Below are 21,017 nucleotides of genomic sequence, written 5' to 3'. Positions count from 1 at the left end.
ATTCAACTTCCTTGCTCTATCAAGAAATTAATTACAGTTTAAAAGAACTAAATATATACTATAGCTCCATCTAAATTCCTCAAGAGAGAAATTATATTCTATCAAGCATAAAATATATATCTAAATATTATCTGTTTATACATACTTACATGATAAACTCTAAGAGCCTATTCAGAGGCATTATGGGATGTTCATTAAGCACAATAAAACATTCTGCATTCCTCCAAAAGAAGATACCTCTTTCTGATTTCTGACTTTAACGACTGCATTATAGAGGCTACACATTGAAGGACAAGTAAGTGAGAAGAAGGGAAATTAATTGGAAATAAGCTGAGGAAAAATCAGGAAAGCTGGATATGAGGAAGGGCCAGGAAAACCAATGGACTAGTGCCACAATGATCATAGGGTTGGAAGTAGTGAGATGAAGAGAGAAGATGGAACTCAATGTATTTCTTTAGACACATAAACTCCTTGGTCATTTGTGCCTCCAGAAACTTCTTGCTGGACGTTCCCTTCCTTCGGGCTGCGTTTACCATTATGCAGCATAGGCCTATGAACCTCCACCTTGAGCCAATCTTTCCTTACCTCTTGTAATTTCTCTATCATTTGCTGTCACCTCATCGCCCCAAAACCTTTTCTCTGAGAATCTGTAGATTCTTGTCATTTATCTCTACATAGAAATTTAGAATTCCTTGTTAAAACACTCTTCTTATCTTGCAGAGATGACAATTGTGGGGAAGAACAAGACATCTCATGTCCTCATCCTGGCCACAAGAAAAGCCCATCCAAAAGTTTTAAAAGATGGAATAGTGTCTTCTCCTGTACATACTAGAAGACACACTGAAGATTTTTATTTTTGGCATACATGATATTATTCCCATTATTACATATTTTAATTTTTAAACAAATCCATGATTTTGATTCTTTGCATTTTATGGTTTTCACAACTTGACTATTCCATTTACTATAAGGAAAAGCTGAGAGAGAGAAGTGATTTAGCTCATCTGGTGTCACAGGCCTGATGCTCAGGCTCCTGTGTTCCTCAGCAGCTGCTCTTAACAACTCTACTCCAAGGTACGGTTGTTCCGTCTGGGCCACCTGGGACATGAGTCAGCAGCACTGGCTTTCTTTCCCAGCAAGAAACCAGCCAGTGTGGCTGCTCACTGTCATCTTAGGGCTGGACTTGGGTCCCCAGGGTTTGCATTTGGTGAATCATGCCACTAAATGCCTATTGCTTTTTAAAAACCAGAATTATCTCCTTAATGATAATACTTGCTATAATATTTCATGGTCTTTTCTAATAGTTACCTTCCATACGAGAAAAAAAGCCAAAGTAATTTTTTTTAAATTTGATTCATCTTGCCTGTGTTTGTTAGGGTGGAGTTGAGTCCAAATGTGAGAAAATGTATCACATATTGGCATATGGGAAGTAAGTCAGGCATTCTGGATGTAGTAGATACATTTTAGTACTAATAATCTCATTTTTTGTCTTCAATATTTCTTGAAAAGTGCTTATTGACTGTGGGCCATATGAAAACCTAAACTTTCAGACTTTATACTTCCAAATTATAGTATTATTTCAAGTGGTGGAAAAACGTTTATGTAAATCAGATTAGCATCCAAGTTTGATGACTTATGGACAACATGATGGTAACTCTGTAGCCAAATCTGCGTAAGTCTGAAATCTAGTTCTACCACTTACTAGCTGCACCATCTTGGGCAAGTTACTTACCTTTTTCAGGTCCCACTTTTTACCCTCTGTAAAATAGGGCTGAATAATATTACCAACTGACAAAATAGTTATAAGGATTAAGTGGGTTGAGAGTTTCAAAAACCCCATGCTTACAAGAAGCTTTATAAAAATATGCCAAATCAAATACAAATAGCTGGGCAAGGTGGTATATACGTATAGTTCCACCTACTCAGGAGGCTGATGCAGGAGGATCACTTGAGCCCAGAATTTGAGACCAGTCTGGACAACATAGCGAGAACCAGTTGCTGAAATAATAAATACATACATAAATAAAATAGGTCATAGTCTGTTATTATTAACCTCAAATTTAAATTGAGCTAATATCTAAGTGTCCCCACTTCTGCTTCTCAAGGTAGAGTTTATGGTTCTCTCCTTTGTGTTTCACGCGTGCCTCTTTTCTACCTCCTTTTTGGTTGCTGTCACGCAGTGAACGGCTTAATTTGTATACATGATTGATTCTCGAAGTGGACTATAAAATCTTTGGGAGTACAAGATATATTGTGATCACATTTTATGTCCAAGAAGTGGAAGCATCCTGGTACAATGTGGGCCAATAATAAAGTTTTATATTGATTAGAAAAAGAAAAACCTCCCTTATTTCTAAATTATTATTTATATTACCTTACTGGTTTATTCCTCAAGTATTTCACAAAATATTTTTTCCTACATCTTGAGGTTTTCTTGTTCTTATTTCTTCTTATATCCTCATTTCTCAGGCCTTATTGAATATCTCTTTAAAAAATAAAGTTTTGTAACTCACTTTATTTCCATTAAACTTTATTTATTACTTCTCTTTAACTCCACAGTTTACAAATTTGGGCAATATTGGAAGTCAGGCAATTGAAGGAAGGAAAGAGTGCATTGATTCATTATTTTCCCAGTTAGAGGGAAAGCCATGTTTTCAAACTTTGGATCCAGCATTCTCCCATCAATCCTCCTTTCTTCCATTCTCTTCTGAAATCCCTAGTGGAAGTAGCCATTTGAGAACTATTTCTACAGAACTCTAAGCTGGGAAAGGCACCAGCAGTAAGCTCAAAAATGATAAAATTGTAAGTATAATATACGTTAGGTTTGAACAAGGAGAACCTCCTGGTTTTACCTGTGGTAAGTACAGTATCCAGGAGTTTCAGGTGGGTAAAGTCAGGCCCACAGGGAGCAGGAGAGGAGGTGGAGTCAGTCCCCCACCAAAAATATAGAATTCTGAACAATACATTATCAGGGTATGTTTTTCATGAATCTGATCATTCAAAGGTGGAAAGGAAATTGCTATTGCAGAGGAAACACTTGAAGCATTAGAGGTGAGTGATTGCTTTTATTATGTTGGGCTGAATTATTCCAACACCTTTAATTTAACTTCAAAACAGACTTTTTTTTTTTTTTTTTTTACAAACTCAACCCTTGTGCTACTTCCATTTCTTAATGCTGAATGGTAACAAAGTGATTATTTAAAGACAAGGACTGAGATGTGAATAAAAATCCCCTTAAAAACCCTATGATTTCCACTAAGTTTCCATAGAAACACGGACAACCATGACCCTAAGACTCAGCCATCTTTGCTTTTCTATTGGATCATTTATTGTGAACTTATGTGTTCCCAAACACACTTGAACACACTCAGAAGAGGCTAGTCACTAATAGCACCTTTTATTTCCAAAAATGAGAGGACAGATTTAATACTGTAGTTAAAACCATAACTATAACCTGGAAGATATGTAGCAGCAGTTTTCCCAGAACAGGTCTTTATTTGACACATGTGGGGATGCAGTTGTGAATTTTATGTCTTGATGTTCTTTGTGTGTGTGTGTGTGTGTTTTTTTTTTTTTTTGCTGTTGTTGTTGTTGTTTTTTGACCACTCATAATAAAGTTAAGCCCAACATAGCTTTGTACAAAATGTTAACAATAACCCAAAATCTTTTCAATGTTTGTAAGCAAATTGAAATTAATATGGGAAGGAAAGGAATCAAATTGAAACGGATTTCTTAGTGCCCTGATACTCCTTAATTCTCATTATCCTTTATAGACAGGATAGCTGATTATTTCATATGCTTGTTGAAAACCTGTTAGTTCAGTTATGTTGTGTAAAATGCAAATTAAAACATAAGAAATCTGCTTATAACATGTATTTTAAGAAAGAGGCTGGGCGCAGTGGCTCACGCTTGTAATCCTAGGACTTTGGGAGGCAGAGGTGAGTACATTACCTGAGGTCAGTAGTTCGAGACCAGCCTGGGCAACATGGTGAAACCACGTCTCTTCTAAAAATACAAAAATTAGCTGGGCATGTTGGCGCATGCCTGTTATCTCAGCTACTCAGGAGGCTGCGGCAGGAGAATTGCCTGAACACACGGGAGGTGACAGTTGCAGTGAGCCAAGATAGCTCCACTGCACTCCAACCTGGGTGACAGAGTGAGACACCATCTCAGAAAAAAAAAAAAAGAAAAAAAAGAGAGAGAGAGAGAAAGAAAGAAAATATTGGATGTACAAAAAATCACATTTTGAATACTTGGCTAAGATTTCCAAACCTGAGCACTTAGTTGAAATTTGAGATTTCAAGATAAAGAGATTGTTCCTTATTAGTAAATTATGTTTCCAACATATATTTAAGTATTTAGATATTTCCATTACATAATGCTATTGAGAAAAATCTCAAAGTGGCAAAATAGCTCAACAAACACCAGTCATGATTATATCCATAAGGTTCTTATGCCTGTGAAAAAATTATGTTTCTATATGGTTCATGTAAAAAATGTCTGTCTCAAATACCATCAATAGTGTGCTGAGGTCTAATAGTTTACTCCATTTTCAGAGCTATATAATCTGGCATCAAGTGGTAATTTCTATTTTGCAAAAATTAATTAAATGTACATTAAATGTAATGGCATTTCAAGTTTGAATCATGTTAAAATATTTCCATGTTCGGTGGAATTTGTGAATTAAGTTGGAACTAGATCAATCAGTAGCTATACGGTATTTTTGAAAAGCATTACTACTGATTTAAGGCTAGAACTATTTACTAAATAGATTATAAGCCGTGTAGAATATTTTCTCTACTATAAGTGCAACTACAGCATCTAGATTACAACTACATAGATACTGCTTTATAGGTACTGTACATATATACTACTTATTGTATGTGCTATCTAGATTACCAAAAAAAACAAAAAAAAAACCCTATTATTGCATTCCTATTATGTATTGCACATGGTGCTGTAGTTATACAAAACAGTAGATTCCTAAAGGAACTTTTAGAAAACTGAAAGTAAACAATATTTTTAAAAGGGTAATAGGAATAGAGCTTAGATTCTACTATTTGTTAATATTACTCTAAAGGCTTATTCAATGTAAGCAATAGCCCTGTCTCATAGATTGTTTTATCTGCTCTACAGGGAAGGAAACTGAGGAACAGAGAGGATACATTAATTCAATAGCATTAAATAGTTGTTAAGTGCCAAACCCAAATCTTAAACTCGAATTTTCTGACCTCAAATCTAATACAGATGATAGTATCAACAGCATACTGTACGATTGATCAATGGAAAGAAAAATTATTGTGGTCTCCAACTGTTAGGAAAGACTAAATTGAATATATTTGACATGAAATGAGGTTTGAAGAATAGCTAGGCTCTCTGAAGCAAAGGAAGGAGGATATCTTGGGTAAGAATTACAGCATAAGCAGAGGCAAGAAAATGTCTAACCATGAAATGATAGGTAAGACTTTTTGATTGTCACGCAGTTTTCCCAAGCAGAGGAGGTCGAGAAAACGTACATTTCAATCAGTTTGTAGACAGCCCCGAGCACCAAACTCAAACTGTAATGAATCTGATGTATGCATATCATGTGGCAGAGAAGCACAGCAAGAGATAGGGAACAAAGTGCAGGGTATGTTTTGATTACATGTTGTGAAAATAAAGAATGTTTAGCAGGTGGGAATTCTAGCAGAGGAGAAAAAGTGGTGTTTCAGGCCACAGTGAACATTGTGTGCATTTCTGGGTGGTTTTCCATTCAAAGTATTACTCAAAGCAGTAGATAATTATGTTATTCAAATATTCAAGTAATATGGTTCTGTAAAGGGGCTTTGGGCAAACATATTTTAGTTTCGCCATTAAACTAATTCAGTTTTTCTAGAATCTATGACCTACCGTCACCAACAGAGCATTTCTGAGGCCTTCTGGGCAGATGTAATAGACTAGAGATCATTGAAGACAAATTCCTTGCAGAGAAAGATTTGTGAAATCCTGCAGGGAACCAAGGAAACTATACTCCCAAACACTTGCCCCTGCAGAGAAGGCTTTGTCATTGACTGTTTCTCAGCACTTCAAAAAAACTTTAAATTTGTGAGTAATAACACTGTTACCTTATATATAAATCCAAACAGAAAATTATGAAAATATTGACGGTGGTCCCATACTATGAATGGAGGCTCTATTCTTAATAATAGACATTTTTGTTCATAAATATAACTTCTTTCTCTGCATATACAAGTGAAATATGTAGTTGCAAGTGAAGATAAATTTTAAAAATGATTATATTCATTTGCAGAACACACATCCTGCCTCCAAGTTGTGCTAGATTACAGGGATATAAATTTAAATAAGACATAGTCCCTTCCTAAAGAATGCTCAGCAATGCAAAAAATGAAAGAATGATTTGTTCTGCTCCTCTCTTACTTTCAGAAAATATCTGAATTCTAACTCTTTATAAGAATATGTTAAAGTTGCCATAAATCTCTCCTAGATCAAATTAATTTCAAATAATCCCTCCCGTGATTACTCCAGGCCAAAACTTTTAGCAGATTCCCATGTTGTGGGTAAAGATTAAGAGATTATATAACTTGTTATTATCATTATTATTATAACTTGCCTTTATGCTTAACCTCATGTGACTCTGGAGCAGAAACACAAATGATGCCATTCATATATTATCTTAGTGTTTATCAATGTTTTGGTGTTAGTATAGGGTAGATGGTTATCAGAATCCTCTGACATTTAATTCTGTGACACACTGTATCTTCCTATGTGTTTCCGGGCATAAGGTGACACCTCAAATGACGTCTTATGAACATGCTCAAAAATTATTTACATATATATCATATATACATGTTTTAGGAAAATTCCAATCATAAATATTGCATTTCATTTTCATTGTCTGATAATTTTTATTTTTGTCTTTAGAAATGCATTTGGAGAGTATGATTATAAATATTAAGAGAGAAAATATTACAGAGACCTCCAAAGACTGCTCTTCAGAGATTTCTAAGCCCCTTTGATCAGCATTCATGTGAAGAAGTCCAACAAAAATCCTTACTACTGAATGTTCTCTTGTTCCACTTTAAAGAAGAAGCAGCTATTTAAAAACTAGTTTTATACAGTTTTCTAGGACTCCTTCTTATCCTCTTTTGATTTGGAACTTTGTGTTCTGTGATTTTAATGCACACTTGAACGCCCCATGAAACATGAGCTGGATGAATTAAAGCAACAGTGTGAAAGTAGTTTCTCCTTTAAGGCACTTTCTCTTTGTTGCTTTTCCCTCAAAGTACCCTTAGCAAGGAGTATTAGGATTTGAGCATTCAAAATTCATGGATGTTTCTACAGGCATACAGAAATTCTTTCTAAATGGATAAGCCTAATGTTCCTTTTGAGGATGCTGTTGGTGTAGATAGTTATTTTCCTCCAGAAAGTATGATCTATTGTTATTTTTAAAATGTAGATATGTATCAAAGTAAATTTCCCCCATCTGGAACATATTGTGGTTCACATCTTCAACAAAATTAAATTGTTTACGGTATTTTAATTTATCAAGTGAATATGTATCTTCCTATTAAGAAAATGGTTTGTCAGATGTCGTAAAACATTTTTTAACAGTAAAGGTCACGTTTTATTGCAAAAACCTGTCAATGCTTTATGTCCGAGCTGTGAAATGTTATTGCTTCAGGGTGATAACGTGGGAGGGGGCTGTGGTTAAGAATGCTTTTCTGAGACCAGTTATGATTTACAGCAGTGAATGGAGAATTAAACCCTTAATTGAAGCCTACAGAGCAGTACCTAGAGGCTAGATTCAGCCTGAAATTTGATTCAGACAATTTTCTTAGTCAAGCCCCTATGGGCTTACCAGTTGATTCTCATGAGTTTTGATTGTGATTGAAAAGACAAGCTGTTTTCTGCTTTGCCCTGAACTTCCCTAAGGTAAATCACCAGTTTTAGTAAGCTTCTTGATTAACGTGGAGGGAGAGTTATCAGGGAGAGAGGAACAGAGACAGAGGGAAACAAAGAGATTGAGAGCACAGGAGTTTAACACTTTCCTGAAGTCCCAAAAAGAAAGTATCTTGCTATGTCAGATATCTCTAGAGGAGACTCTCATTTAAACTGATAAACCTGCCCTTCCTGAAATTACGATGGAACTATGGCTGTGGCTTCATGTACTTGCCACTGTGCCTCTTTAAAAGAGTGGTGTGGGTCACTGGTTACAAGCACCTTATATGAAGCTGAGCCACATCAGGTATCACCAAGGGGTTCCTGACTTAGATATGACACAAATGTCAGTACAGAGGTCACAGGATCCTGAATCAAATTTTCCATTCCTTTCTATTTATAAGTAATATTCTTGTTTGTTACCTCAAATTCTCTCTTTATCATATATTTATTTGGCATGTCTTACAGTTTAGTAAATTACTTACTCTATTAACACACCCTATTCTGCCTTTGTCTTATGTATCAGTTTCCTGATTACTATGCTTAACATATCCTATGAGATTTGCCTATATTTCTTAAGCCTATACCTTTCTTATTATCTATGCTCAATACAATTTTCAACCACCCTTTTGTGTTTTTTATATATAGTAGAACTGAATATTTTCAAATAATGCAGCAGATCCACATTAAGTGTTGAATAAGATATGCCAGGTAATGTGCTGGGTGTTAATCAAGATTGGAGGATAAAATATAATCTCCAATTTACGTTTTTAGAATGGTGAAAGAGCTATGTTATTTACCTAAAGATATAATACCAGGGAGCTAGAAGCTTTTGTGGAATGGACACCGACAAGACAAAAATTGTGATTTAGAAAAATGAATCTGAAAGTAGTGTATAACACAGTATGTGGAAGGAAAGTTTAGATGAAGAAGGTCATTTCCATGGTCTAGGAAAGTAATAATATTTTAAATAGTGGTTATGAGGTAGGTGAGAGAGGGTCAGATACGAATCATATTTTGGAAGTAGAATTAACATTGTTTGGTAACTTACTGAGTATATACATAGTTCAGGAGCAGGGGAGAGGAAACTAAGATAACCCTGAGGCTTCAAGCTGGGGTGAGGAGGAGATGACTGGCTATTGACAAATAAAAAGAGGAATGTAGGGAGTGGAGCCAGCAGAGGCAAAAGGGTGGTTTTCCAGTTGGAAACATACTGAATGTGATATTCCCACCGGACTTCTACAGAGAAGTGTAAGGCAAACAGAAAATGGCTCATAGAAGGCATGGCCAGAAATAAAGATTCAGGAATCATCTCCATAAAAGAGAATATTCAGCCAAGAGATTTGTTTCTATCTTTCAGAAGAAGAAAATGGACATAATGTGGGAAAAATGATGGAACCTTGAGAATTAGCAGCATCTTGGGGTCAGTGGAAATGAGGAAGTTAGTGGAGAGAAGCCAGAGGAGGCAGAGGATTGGCCGAAGTAGATGGAAATCCCAAAGCAAGGAGCTAGGCAAAGCCTACTGGGAAAGGCAGAATTGGAGGACCCAGCAAAGGTAATGAAACTTGGCCAGTATTAATTTCCTGATGGCTTTGGGGAGAGAGATTTCAGTGAAGTGGTGGGGCAACAAATTGCATTTCAAGATATTTATGAGTGAGGGGTGATAAATTAGAAACAAGGAAGAGAAACCTCCTTGGTTGAAAGTTTGCGAGTAAAGGAGAGGTACAGGAGAGTAGGAAGAATGAAGAAAAGAGATGGTATATTAGTCCATTCTCACACTGCTGTAAAGAAATACCTGAGACTGGAAAATTAAAAAGAAAAGAGATGTAATTGGCTCCTGATTCCTTCCACACGCTGTACAGGAAGCATGGCAGCATCTGCTTGGCTTCTGGGGAGGCTTCAGGAAATTTTCAGTCATGGCCCAAAGTGAAGGGGAGGCCAGCACTTTGTGTGGCTGGAGCAGGAGGAAGAGAGAGAGGAAGGAGGTGGCATACACACTTAAACAATCAAATCTCACGAGAAGGCTATCAGGAGAACAGCACCAAAGGGGAAAATCTGCCCACGACCCAATCACCTCCCACCAGGCCGCATTTCCAACAATGAGGATTACAACTGAACCTGAGATTTGTGTGGGGACACATTTCCAAACCATATCAGTTGGGTATTTTGTTTATAACAAATTTGCTCCAGAATAATTTACATAAAAACAGATTACTGTGGTCAGAGATGAATATGAGTATGGAGGAGTAAGGCACAATCCCAAATAAAGAAGCAACTACTTTTCATATAGGCAAGTAAATATGGTAGTAGGATATGAAGAAAATATTAGAAATTTAGTTATTGAAGTATCTGGTTTTGAACTAATAAATGTAGACAATTAATGATGTAATTTTGTATTTTGTTGAAGGATCTTTACTGCATGAAAGGCAGTATTAGGTCTTTAGAAAAATTCTTTTGTTATTCCACATTTTACATTTGGTCTCTGTAGTTTTTAAGACTTGTTACCAAGAGCATCCCTTTATTCAAACAGAACGTGTACATTTTATATAATCATTGTAAAGAGGAGATTATACTTCATATTCCAAAGACCTAGGCTGATGCTCTTTAATACTTAATACTTTATTTTTAGAAATATAGTACTACTAATGTTTATTTTATGGAAAAATGATAGTGTATTAGACTAATAATATAAGTAGTAAATTAATTGTAAGTAGTGCTGAGAGTGAAGATGTCTCTCATTTACAGATGAATTCCTATGGAAATAATGACACTTTCTGACTGTGAGTAAGATTATCCTTATATGCGTTGCTGAATAATATTGCAGAGAATTTCATAGACAAAGCAAGAGCAAAATAACTTTACCCTACCTTTTCTTCCTGAAGGAAATAATTACAAGCATGCAGATTTTGTTTAGTTTTTAAAGATTTGTTTTGACTACAATTATTTTGGCAGATGCATCAAACTTCTACTCAATTATATTCAATACATATTCATTTAATACATACATACCCACTATGCCAGACCTCATAGGATCATATATTACAGTGAGGTAGCTTACAAAGGAGAATAAGAAACACTTGGAGCACATAGTATAATTATTTAAGTCAGGGGTGTAAAATCTTTTGGCTTCCCTGGGCCACACTGAAAGAAGAATTGTCTTGGGCCACACATAAAATACACTAACACTAATGACGCCTGATGAGCTACATTAAAAAAAAAATCACAAAAAATCTCATAATTGTGTAAGAAAGTTTACAAAATTGTATTGGACTGCATTCAAAGCTCTCCGGGGCCACACGTGCCCTGTGGGCCGGGGGTTGGACAAACTTGATCTAAGATTTGAGGGGTTAGGGAGCGTATGTTTGGTGTCTGGTTTGGCAATTGACTAGGCTTATTTCTGAGAGAAAATAAGTTTTAAGAGAGCATGGCTCATTCAAAACTCTGAGTATAAATTAGGGAGTTGAGATATATGAAATGGTTAGCAGGGTATGGATTTTAGCCAAAGGGCAATAAGGAGTCACTGGAGCATTATAAGCAAAGTCAAGAAAAACTTACCCAGTACTACCTCAGGTGACATGATTAAAAGCTTTTCAGGATCATCTGACCAGTAGGGGAATAAAGTGGATGAGGCAAGCCTGAATTCAGGAAGCTTCATTAGACAACAGCTGAACTACTATAGGCATTACATGATGGTAGCTTAGGCTAGTGCTGATCTGTGCACTTAGAGAACTGAGTAGATCTGCAGGATACTTAGGGTGTGGAGTTTGTGTTGCCAGTACTTATTTGGGCATGGGGAATGAGAGAGGGAGAGGAAAGAATCAAAGATGCCCAGATATCTGGTTTGGGCGATTGAGCAGACTATGGTGCTTTTCTCTAAACTTGGAATCACAGGAAGAAGATCTAGTTTAAGGCAGAAGTTAATAATATTCATGTTGGGCACACTGGATTTGAACAGTCTCTTGAACCATCCTCATGGAGGTGTTCTGTGGGCCTGAGGTTCTGGAGAGAGAAGGGGAGCAGCTATGTACCGAGTGATCATAGCCCCAGTGGAAGTGGTTATTCTCTGACCATGCAGAGAAAGAAGAGAAGGGAGCCTAGAACATATGTAATTTTATGTATGAGGAACCAGAGAGAAAATATTTTAGGGTTTACAGATCGTACAGTCTCTGTCACAACTATTCAACTTTGCCTCTGTTGTTGTGACTCTAAAGCAGCCACAGACAACACACAAGGGGACGGGTGTGACTGTGATACATTCAAATGTACTTATGAGTGAGGATATTTAAATTTCATGTAATTCCCTCATATTACTACATATTATTCTTCCTTTGATTTTTAATTTTTTTTCAATATTTCAAACTGTATAGGTCTATTCTTAGCTCATGGACTAGATAAAAAGCAGTGGATCAGATATGGCAAAATGTCACAATTTGCTGACCAGTGGCTTATGACATCACCCTCTGGTTATGAGAATCCAAAGAGGAAATGACAAGCATTGGTTCAGAAAGGTAGGAGAGAAATCCAGAACAGAACATAAAAAATATATATGGCATATAATTTTGAGTTAATTAGCTCTGACTTTTGTAGTGGCTGCCTACCAACCAGTTAAAATGTGCAATGGTTGTGGTTTAGGATATTTTTTAAAATACAGTATATTTCATTTACTACCATAAAGGTAATACAGGTACTTGAAGAAAGAAGTCATCCCTTCCCATCCCCTGTTTCCCCTCTTATCCACCATTCCCACCCCCCACAACATGAGTTCAGATGGCAAAAACCTGAGTTATCTTCTTGGTTATCTCTTAACAGCCAGTTCATTAACTTCTTCTGTCTCAATTTACTTTTCTGTAAAATAAAGATAATTTGGTGAATGAAAGAGGATGCATGACAAGACATGAGTATATGTGCTAAGGCATGAGTTGAGAGTTTGGGGAAGATTAGAGCAGATATCATATATGAAAGCATCTAGTAGAATGTATGTAATATATTTAAATGCTGTTCAAGCATTCTCTTTCCTTTCCATACTATTTGCAATATGATGTCCTGTGTGAATTCTAATCCTTCATATGGAAGTGACTAGTTTGCCTGGTTTCAGATAAGAATAGATGGAAGTGGTTTAATCAATATCAGTATCAATCAGTATCTGTTGATTAAGGGATTAAACGATCCCTTTCATAATGTGAACACCTGTGCATGAGCTGTAACAGACAGTTGAATGCAATGGCTTCTTAACAATTGCAAATTTCCTGTGCTGGGAATACTGTTGGTGATTGTAGAATTGAGTCCAGGTGCTGGTTGGATTTGTGCATTTGTGCACATCAGATATCATTAATGTAAGAAAAACTGTGAAGCAGTTGGAGAGAGGGAAAGACATGATTTGTGTCAGAACCTAAGTTTGCCATTTACTGGACAAAGACAAGTAACCTTAGGACAAGTTATTTAACCTCCTCACTAAGCCTCAGTTTCATTACCTGTAAAATGTGGATAAACTGCCTCTTTGTAGGTTATGGTGTGACTTAAATAAGAGGACATAAGATATCCAGCATAGTAGCTGACGTGCAGTAGGTGCCCAATAAATATTAGTTCCTCCCTTTTCCTTCTCTCTTATAAGAAAATCAATTTTGCCCTTTATTTCTACTTGCTCTGGACCATTTGCCTTAAAGAACAAACCTAAATGAAAAAGAAGAGCTTTACTATGTGTTTGCAAACGGGTTGCTGGGAATGTGGAATATGTTACATTTGAAGTAAATAAAATCCATTGTGATATGGGCCTCATACAAAGCTAAGATGAGGTCTATAATTAGTTTCATTTAAAACATTAAATTATGATGACTCAATAACTCCAGACTACTAGGCTAAAGTACGTTTGTGTTCAGCAAACAGTCATAAAAATCCTTGTTAGACATTTAATTACTGCACAAATTGTTTTGTAAAGCTCTGTAAAACAAACATGTTGATAGCAAAAATGTAGTCATGATTGCAAAATACTAATCTTTAAAATATATAAATTTAATTATAAGCAATTATTTTATCATATAGAATTATTTACCTCTTACAGGCTTGTCATCCTTTTGTAACCCTACTCCTTGTTAAAGAAAAAAGTTCACATGCGAAACCTTTTCACATGTACAGATTGAGAAGAGATTTACTGTGTCCTTATGAAAACATGCTCTGTTGTATTTAATGGAGGCATATATTAACGTTTGTGAACATGAATTTACAAAATCAAATTTGTAAAGACAAGCCATAGACAATCCTTGACTAAATGATAAAGTGAATGAGTGTCAGTTTCAGGAAGTGGCAGCGATTACTATGATTCAGGGAGGAGGTGGGGGAAATGAAGTGGTTATTCGTCAAGTCTCTTTGGACAAAACAATTCTGAAGTCATCATTCAAAGGCCTTCCTGTATAAGGCAGAGGAACTGTCTTCCCAAGAGTATTAATGTGATTTTCGTCAGTGATTTATTTATGAAGATCCTAGTTCTAAACTAATACTAGGAGAGCTACCCTATGACTTGAGCTCTACCGGAGGGAAGAATTAATAGTGTTAAAATCCTCTTCAAACTTCTTTGACTTAATCTTCTTTTAAATTACAGCACATTTTGGCTAGATCGGATACAGTTATAACTGGTAGCCATATTTCAATCATACTCCTGTGTGCATACAAACACAAATTTCACTTAAGTGACCCACATTAAGCACTGTCTTACGATTCTGACCTAATAACTAAAAATACAGAGAGAAGGGAGAAGGGCGGAGGGAGAAAAGATGGGAAGGAGAGACAGGGAGAGGGAGAGCAAGAGAGAGAGAGAGAGAGACGGAACCATTTTCTCAACATATTAGTTCAACAAACATTTCTTCAGCTACATTCTATTATTCAGACATTACAAGGATGAATTAGAACTTCTACACATAAACTTACAGTTTTGATGAAATATAAACAATGTAAATAAGGTATTATCACAGAAAAATATTACCATTGGCAGACCACTAACTCAATTTGGAAAATGAAAATACAGGCTTTTAGAAAGAGATGAAATCATTCAATGTATTTTACTACTTCTGAGAGCCTAACACAGTAATGGAAACAACTTTGTTCTGGGCTGTGTTATTACAGAAAATAGTGGAGTGTGGTTGTTGTCCTTCAGGATATTGCGAATAAAACATATTGAGAAACCTGTTCACTGATGCAAAGAAAGGAGTTAAATCAAGGAAAATTGTGAAAAAAAATTTGTCATCAGTACAAGGGAGTGGACAAGACAATGTTGGAAAATACAGATGAGGAGCTGACCCTACACAGGCTATCACTATCTGTATAACCCAGTGGAAATTTATGGAATCCTGGCCTATAACAAAGATTCTATTCAAAGCTGATAGAAGAACCTTCTCTTTCAAGCTCTCCTGCTGTATTACAGATTCAATAATCCTTCTACTTGTTACTTTATGCTGGCAAAATTACTGACCACTAATGGAACATTAAATCCTCCTTCGTCCATAAAATTCACAATTAGACAAAAAATATGAAGTAAATGTAAAAGCACCTATGGTATTTTCAGTGCAAGTGGCAGTTAACTCCATTTTGAAGTGAGTTATATCTTAAAATAAAACCAGATCTTACTGCATTTCATAAAATAACACATGGGGACCAAATTTTGGAGACTATCTTTTATTAATTCTAAGGAAAGCACTAGAAGCAAACTGTTTAAAAATCTTCTCACGAGAAGTCACTGGTCAAGAGTGGGAACAATTATCCTGAAGGTTCTTTAAGGAACCAGCTCCTAGACTGCTAGGAAGATTGTTTCCGTGTCCATGTATTTCATGTCTTTCCTCTTCCTTATAGGAGGTACCATGTTATTTGTAAATATTATGCTAATACCTATCAAAATGTACATTTATTACTAAATAGATTTTGTTTTGTTTTGTTTTTAGAACTAGTGAGAAAATAACACATGCTTCACTTGATCTGTGCTATGTTTAAAGTGGCCACAGCAACATTTTTGCTCTGTATACTCATAAGAACTGCTATGGTCTGTAGATTTCTACTTGTGAATCAATTTGGATGCCAATATTATACAGGGAGAAAAAGTTATAAGTCAGAGATACCCTGTTTTTTTCATATTTGGGATTATTTCAGTCTAAATAATGCAAATGCAGGCCAAAAAAGAGTAAAGGAAATGATACTCAAATCTTAATAAGGAAAACTGTACTTTACAGTGTCTTAGTGCTTTTGTGAAGTTATGGACAGTAAATAAGGGATGATTTCCACTTTGATTTTCAGATTTGAACTGAATTACAGCATTTTTTTTTTTTTTGGTCTACATTTTACTATTTTTTCAAAGAACATGCTGCTCTCAAAGAAAGATAAGTACAAAAAATAGAAAAAAATTGAATTTGGATAATCTAGTTACTGATTAAATCCTAGCCTGTACAACATGGAATATATTACATTATTTTTTAACATGTCTTGTCTATCTATGCTCATGGTAGGCAGAATAAATGCTCCTCAAAGATATCTGGGTCCTAGGCTCAGAAAATTGTAAATATATTACCTTACATAGCAAGAAGAACTTTGCAGATATTATTAAATTAAGGATTTTGAGATAGATTTATCCTGGATTATCTGGGTGTGTTCAATATAATAAAAAAAGTCCTTAAAAGTGGAAGTGGGGGGTAGAAGACGAGAACCAGATTTGATGTCAGAAGCAGAATTTGGAATGATGAGATGTGAGAAGGAATCAACCTACCATTGCTGGCTTTGAAGACAGAAGGGATCTATTAGCCAAGTGATGTGGGAAGCCTTTAGAAGCTAGGAAAGACAAGGAAATGCATTGTCCTCTGGAGCTTCCAGAAGGGAACACACCCCTGCAGACACCTTGATTTTAGCTAAGTGAAACCCATGGTACCAAAGTAGTTCAGAAGTTTGTGTTGTTTTAAACCACTGGTTTGTGGTACTTTGTTAACAGCAGAAGGAAGGAACAAATACACAGTGGTATACCACTGTGTGGAAGTAGATTTGAAATTGGACAAAAAACAGAGGCTGGAAAACTTTTGAAGAGCATGATAATAAAAATACTACATTGTACTGAACAGACTATTAGTAGAAATATGGAGGTCAATGGCTCTGATAGTAAGGACTCAGAGGAGATGAAGAGTGTGGTAGGGAAAACATACCACCTTAGAGAATACCTAAGCCCTTGTAAGTAGACTGTTAGAGGAAATACACACACTAAAACGTTGCTCATGAAGAATTATAAGGAATTAAGAACATGTTATTTGACAGATGGGGAGAGGGTACCCTTGCTATGTAAAGGCAGAAACTTAGAGGAATTGTGTACTGCAGTTATGAGGAGAGCAGAACTTCTAAGCGATGAACTTAGATATTTACACGGGGAGATTTCTATGTAAACTGTTGAATGTGTGGCCTGGTTTCCTACGTGCTGCTTACAGCAAAATGTGAGAGGAGAGACATAAAGTAAGCAAAGAACTGTTAAACAAAAAACAGGACTTAATGATTTTAGTAATTCTCAGCTTACTTTAATGGCAAATAATGCAAAAGTTGAGATTCACTGGAAGGAAAGCATGGTCTAGAGAAAAAGCCACAGTGCATCTGGACAGTCTTTCACTGGCATATCAGAAATATCAAAAGGTCAGAATACTCAGTCATACAAAAAGGTTCTTTGAAGAGATTTAGAAATTGCATGGGACTGGTGATTCTTTTTTCCCCTTTCATTTCACACTTTTTGGAACCAGAATATCTATCATTGTTATCCTGTGTCTGTACCACCATTATACTTTGGGAGCAAATTGTTTTTTGAGAGATTTCATGAACCCACAGATGGAGAGAAATTTGATCCAGGATGAATCATACCCACAATCTCACTTGTACTAATTTAGATGATTTCAATGGGACTTTTCAATGATTTCAAAGGGATCTGGGACTTTTGTGTTGATGAGATTTAAATAAGAGTTTGGATTTTGAGTCGATGCTGTAATAGATTAAAAATTTGGAAAACTTCGCAATGGGGAGAAGGTGTTTTTCATTTGTGGCGAATGTAAATATTTTGAGGCCAAATGAGTAGCATGTAGTAGGCAGAATAATGCCCTCCCTGCAGCCACAAAGATCTCCACATCCTAATTCTTGGAAACTTTAAATATGTTGTTACATGGCAAAGGGGAATTAAGGTGGGAGATGGAATTATGATTGCTAATTAGCTGATCTTAAAGAAATTTCCTGAATTATCAGGGTAGGCCCAAAATAATTATAAATGTCCTTAAAAGTGAAGATGGGGCAGAACAAGAGAGTCAGAGGGAGATGTGGCAATCTATGAAAAAGGTCAGAATGAGGCCAAGTAGGAAGGCATCAATTAGCCATTCCTGGCTTTGAAGAGAAAGTGGGCCAGGAATAAAGGAAAGGGGATCTTCTAAAACTGAAAAGGCAAAGAAACATATTTTTCCTTAGAGCTTTTAGAAAGGAACACTGTTGATACCTTAATCTGAGCCCACTGAGATCCATGTCAGATTTCTGAACTATAAGATAATAATTTTGTGTTTTAAGTAACTAAGTTCATAGTAATTTGATACAGCAGTGGCAAGAAACTAATTTGATACCATTATACAATGACCGACTTAAAGGCATAGTTATATCATGAAAGTCAAATTTGTAATGAACGTCTACCACAGACATGGCTGTCAACAAATATCCTATTGTTTAGATATTTCAGGGTTACTCTTTCTGCCGCTAGTGCTGTGACATGAATTATAATTTTTGTTTAACTTTTCACTCTCCTCTCTATTAAGACAAAGCCCAAAACTCTGCTATTGCTTCTGTCATTGTTACATGGAGGTACATGGAGATAGATACGTATATATGCAGATTACAATAGCTGAATAATAAAGCAAAGCGATGATGCCCTTATGCCAACCTTTCTTATCTTTCAGAAATATATTTTAATAAATACTTCTTTTTTTATTTCATCATCTCAAGTCATTTCTTGATCTGAAAACAAAAAATGATAGATACAGATAGTTTTAGTGTATATTCATGAGTATGTACATGTACTCGGTGTATGCTTTTTGCAGATGTTAAAACAATACACGTGTAATTTGTGATATTGAGTCTCAACTCTAGAAGTAAAATATTGCACAGAGTAGTTGCAGAATATCATACCATTTAAGGAAAGACAGGAAGAAGTGTGCATTTTACTCATGGTTCTCAGAATCATGATATTACTACACAATCCCCTTTTCCTGGCAGTGCTGGATATTAAAATTAGAGAGTCAAAACATAGATTCACTGTTATGCCTTCAAATTAAACAGCTAATGAGCTAGAATAATGACCCTTTCTCCTAACTGGTTGTAAGAATAATTAGATTTAAAAATATTTCACACATGAATGCAACCACAGTGTTGCCAGTCAGAGAAAGTGAAGATAGAGCACCATACTTAAATTTTCTAACTCTGATAAAAGCCATTTTGGTGCTTGGGTGGTAAACAGGACAGTTGCAATATTAATCATTGTCCAATATAACTAAGATCTTGAAAAATAGAATACAGATAGGTGGGCCACTAATAGGATTGTATGAATATAAAAAATAATTCAAAATATTACAAAGAGCTCTCTGTTTAGAATAAAATTCCAACAAATCAAATTGTTCAAAATTTCAGTTTATAGTAATTTGGATTTACTAGACATAGAAAGAAAGCATTTTCTTCAAAGCATTCTTGTCAAAATCTTTCAAAACATACGAAAAGGGTATTATTCAATAAAATGGAAAAGCCTTGAGGGCCTCAAAATCATCATTGTATGTGTGAATCTTAATCATACCCTAAGGTCCATAGTCATTTACAAGGTATTGATGTATATGTGTACTGATACCAGGAAATATTTTTAGGGTGGAGACATGATTCATCCTTACATCTTGTGTTTTATTCCAAATGTCTTTACTTTCATATGACAATTTCTACTTTGTATTATGATGAACTGAAGTCCTTGAAATTTTAACAATATTTCTGTAATTTTAGAGTATTAGAATTTTAATATTCATTTTATGTTATCTAGAAATGCTGGTTTCCTTCAAAGTTAAGTTTTGAATTTTGGTATTAAAAGTGTTTAAAGGACACTAAAAGTAGCGGAATAAATTTTGTTGCAAGCTTTATTTTATTTTAGTTCATAATAATTTGTGAAATTAGAAGAGATCTGTTATAACTTAGAAGTCTCTGATATAATCATTGTTAAAGCCAATAGAGGCAGACATGTTGCTGATTGAATAGGATTTCTTTCTGTTTGTTCTTTTTAAAAGAAAGTCAAAGTTTGATACTGATTATTCATATCAGTTTCAGTGCTACTCATTAGCAGTCCCAAATGTTAAGAATTTAACTTTCTAAGAGTATCTTCAATGCCAAAGCTATTATATAATTTTTTGATAGTCCCTGCCTTATAGTTTTATTGGCTTTCATACCACTTCCATCTGTCTAGAAAACAATTAAGATGAGGAACACAACTTCATCAATTGCAAATTCATGGTGATTAATTCCTCTAAACAAGTTTTATATTGAAAAATGGGGGGAAATAATTGTACACTTAATTTCCTGATCTGTTATCATCTAGGACGTGAAGACAATAATAATATGTGGCATATAAATACAAATAAACTCTCAATAAATGGAATTTTTGAGAGGAATATCTGGTATTGTTAGTGTTTTTAAACTCAGCTTTTGTTTGTCAGATAATGCTTCCAACCTTGAGATAGAGCTAACACTTTCTAATATTTATTGAATGTGTTTTTAAACTCAGCTTTTTTTTCAGGTAATGCTTTCATCTTTTAGATAGAGCTAATACTTTCCAATACTTACTGAACATGATGCCTTTAGGTTTGGAAAAAGACTGACAAAACTTGATTTGAATATATTGAGCAGTTCCCATAATTGCTTAAGAATAAAAGTCTCATGTTGAAAGTATCTGGGCATATGATACTTCGAAACCATATTTGTTTTTGATACCCTTGTAAATAGTGTCAAGACACAAAAATAATATTGATAAATAATGTCTTCCTCTCTTTAAAAGTCCTGATTGCCTGATT

Source organism: Rhinopithecus bieti, unplaced genomic scaffold, assembly GCF_001698545.2.
Source record: "Rhinopithecus bieti isolate Rb0 unplaced genomic scaffold, ASM169854v2 scaffold_17743, whole genome shotgun sequence".
NCBI lineage: Eukaryota > Metazoa > Chordata > Mammalia > Primates > Cercopithecidae > Rhinopithecus > Rhinopithecus bieti.
The sequence above is the reverse complement of the archived record's forward strand: the minus strand, read 5'-3'. Positions refer to the sequence as shown.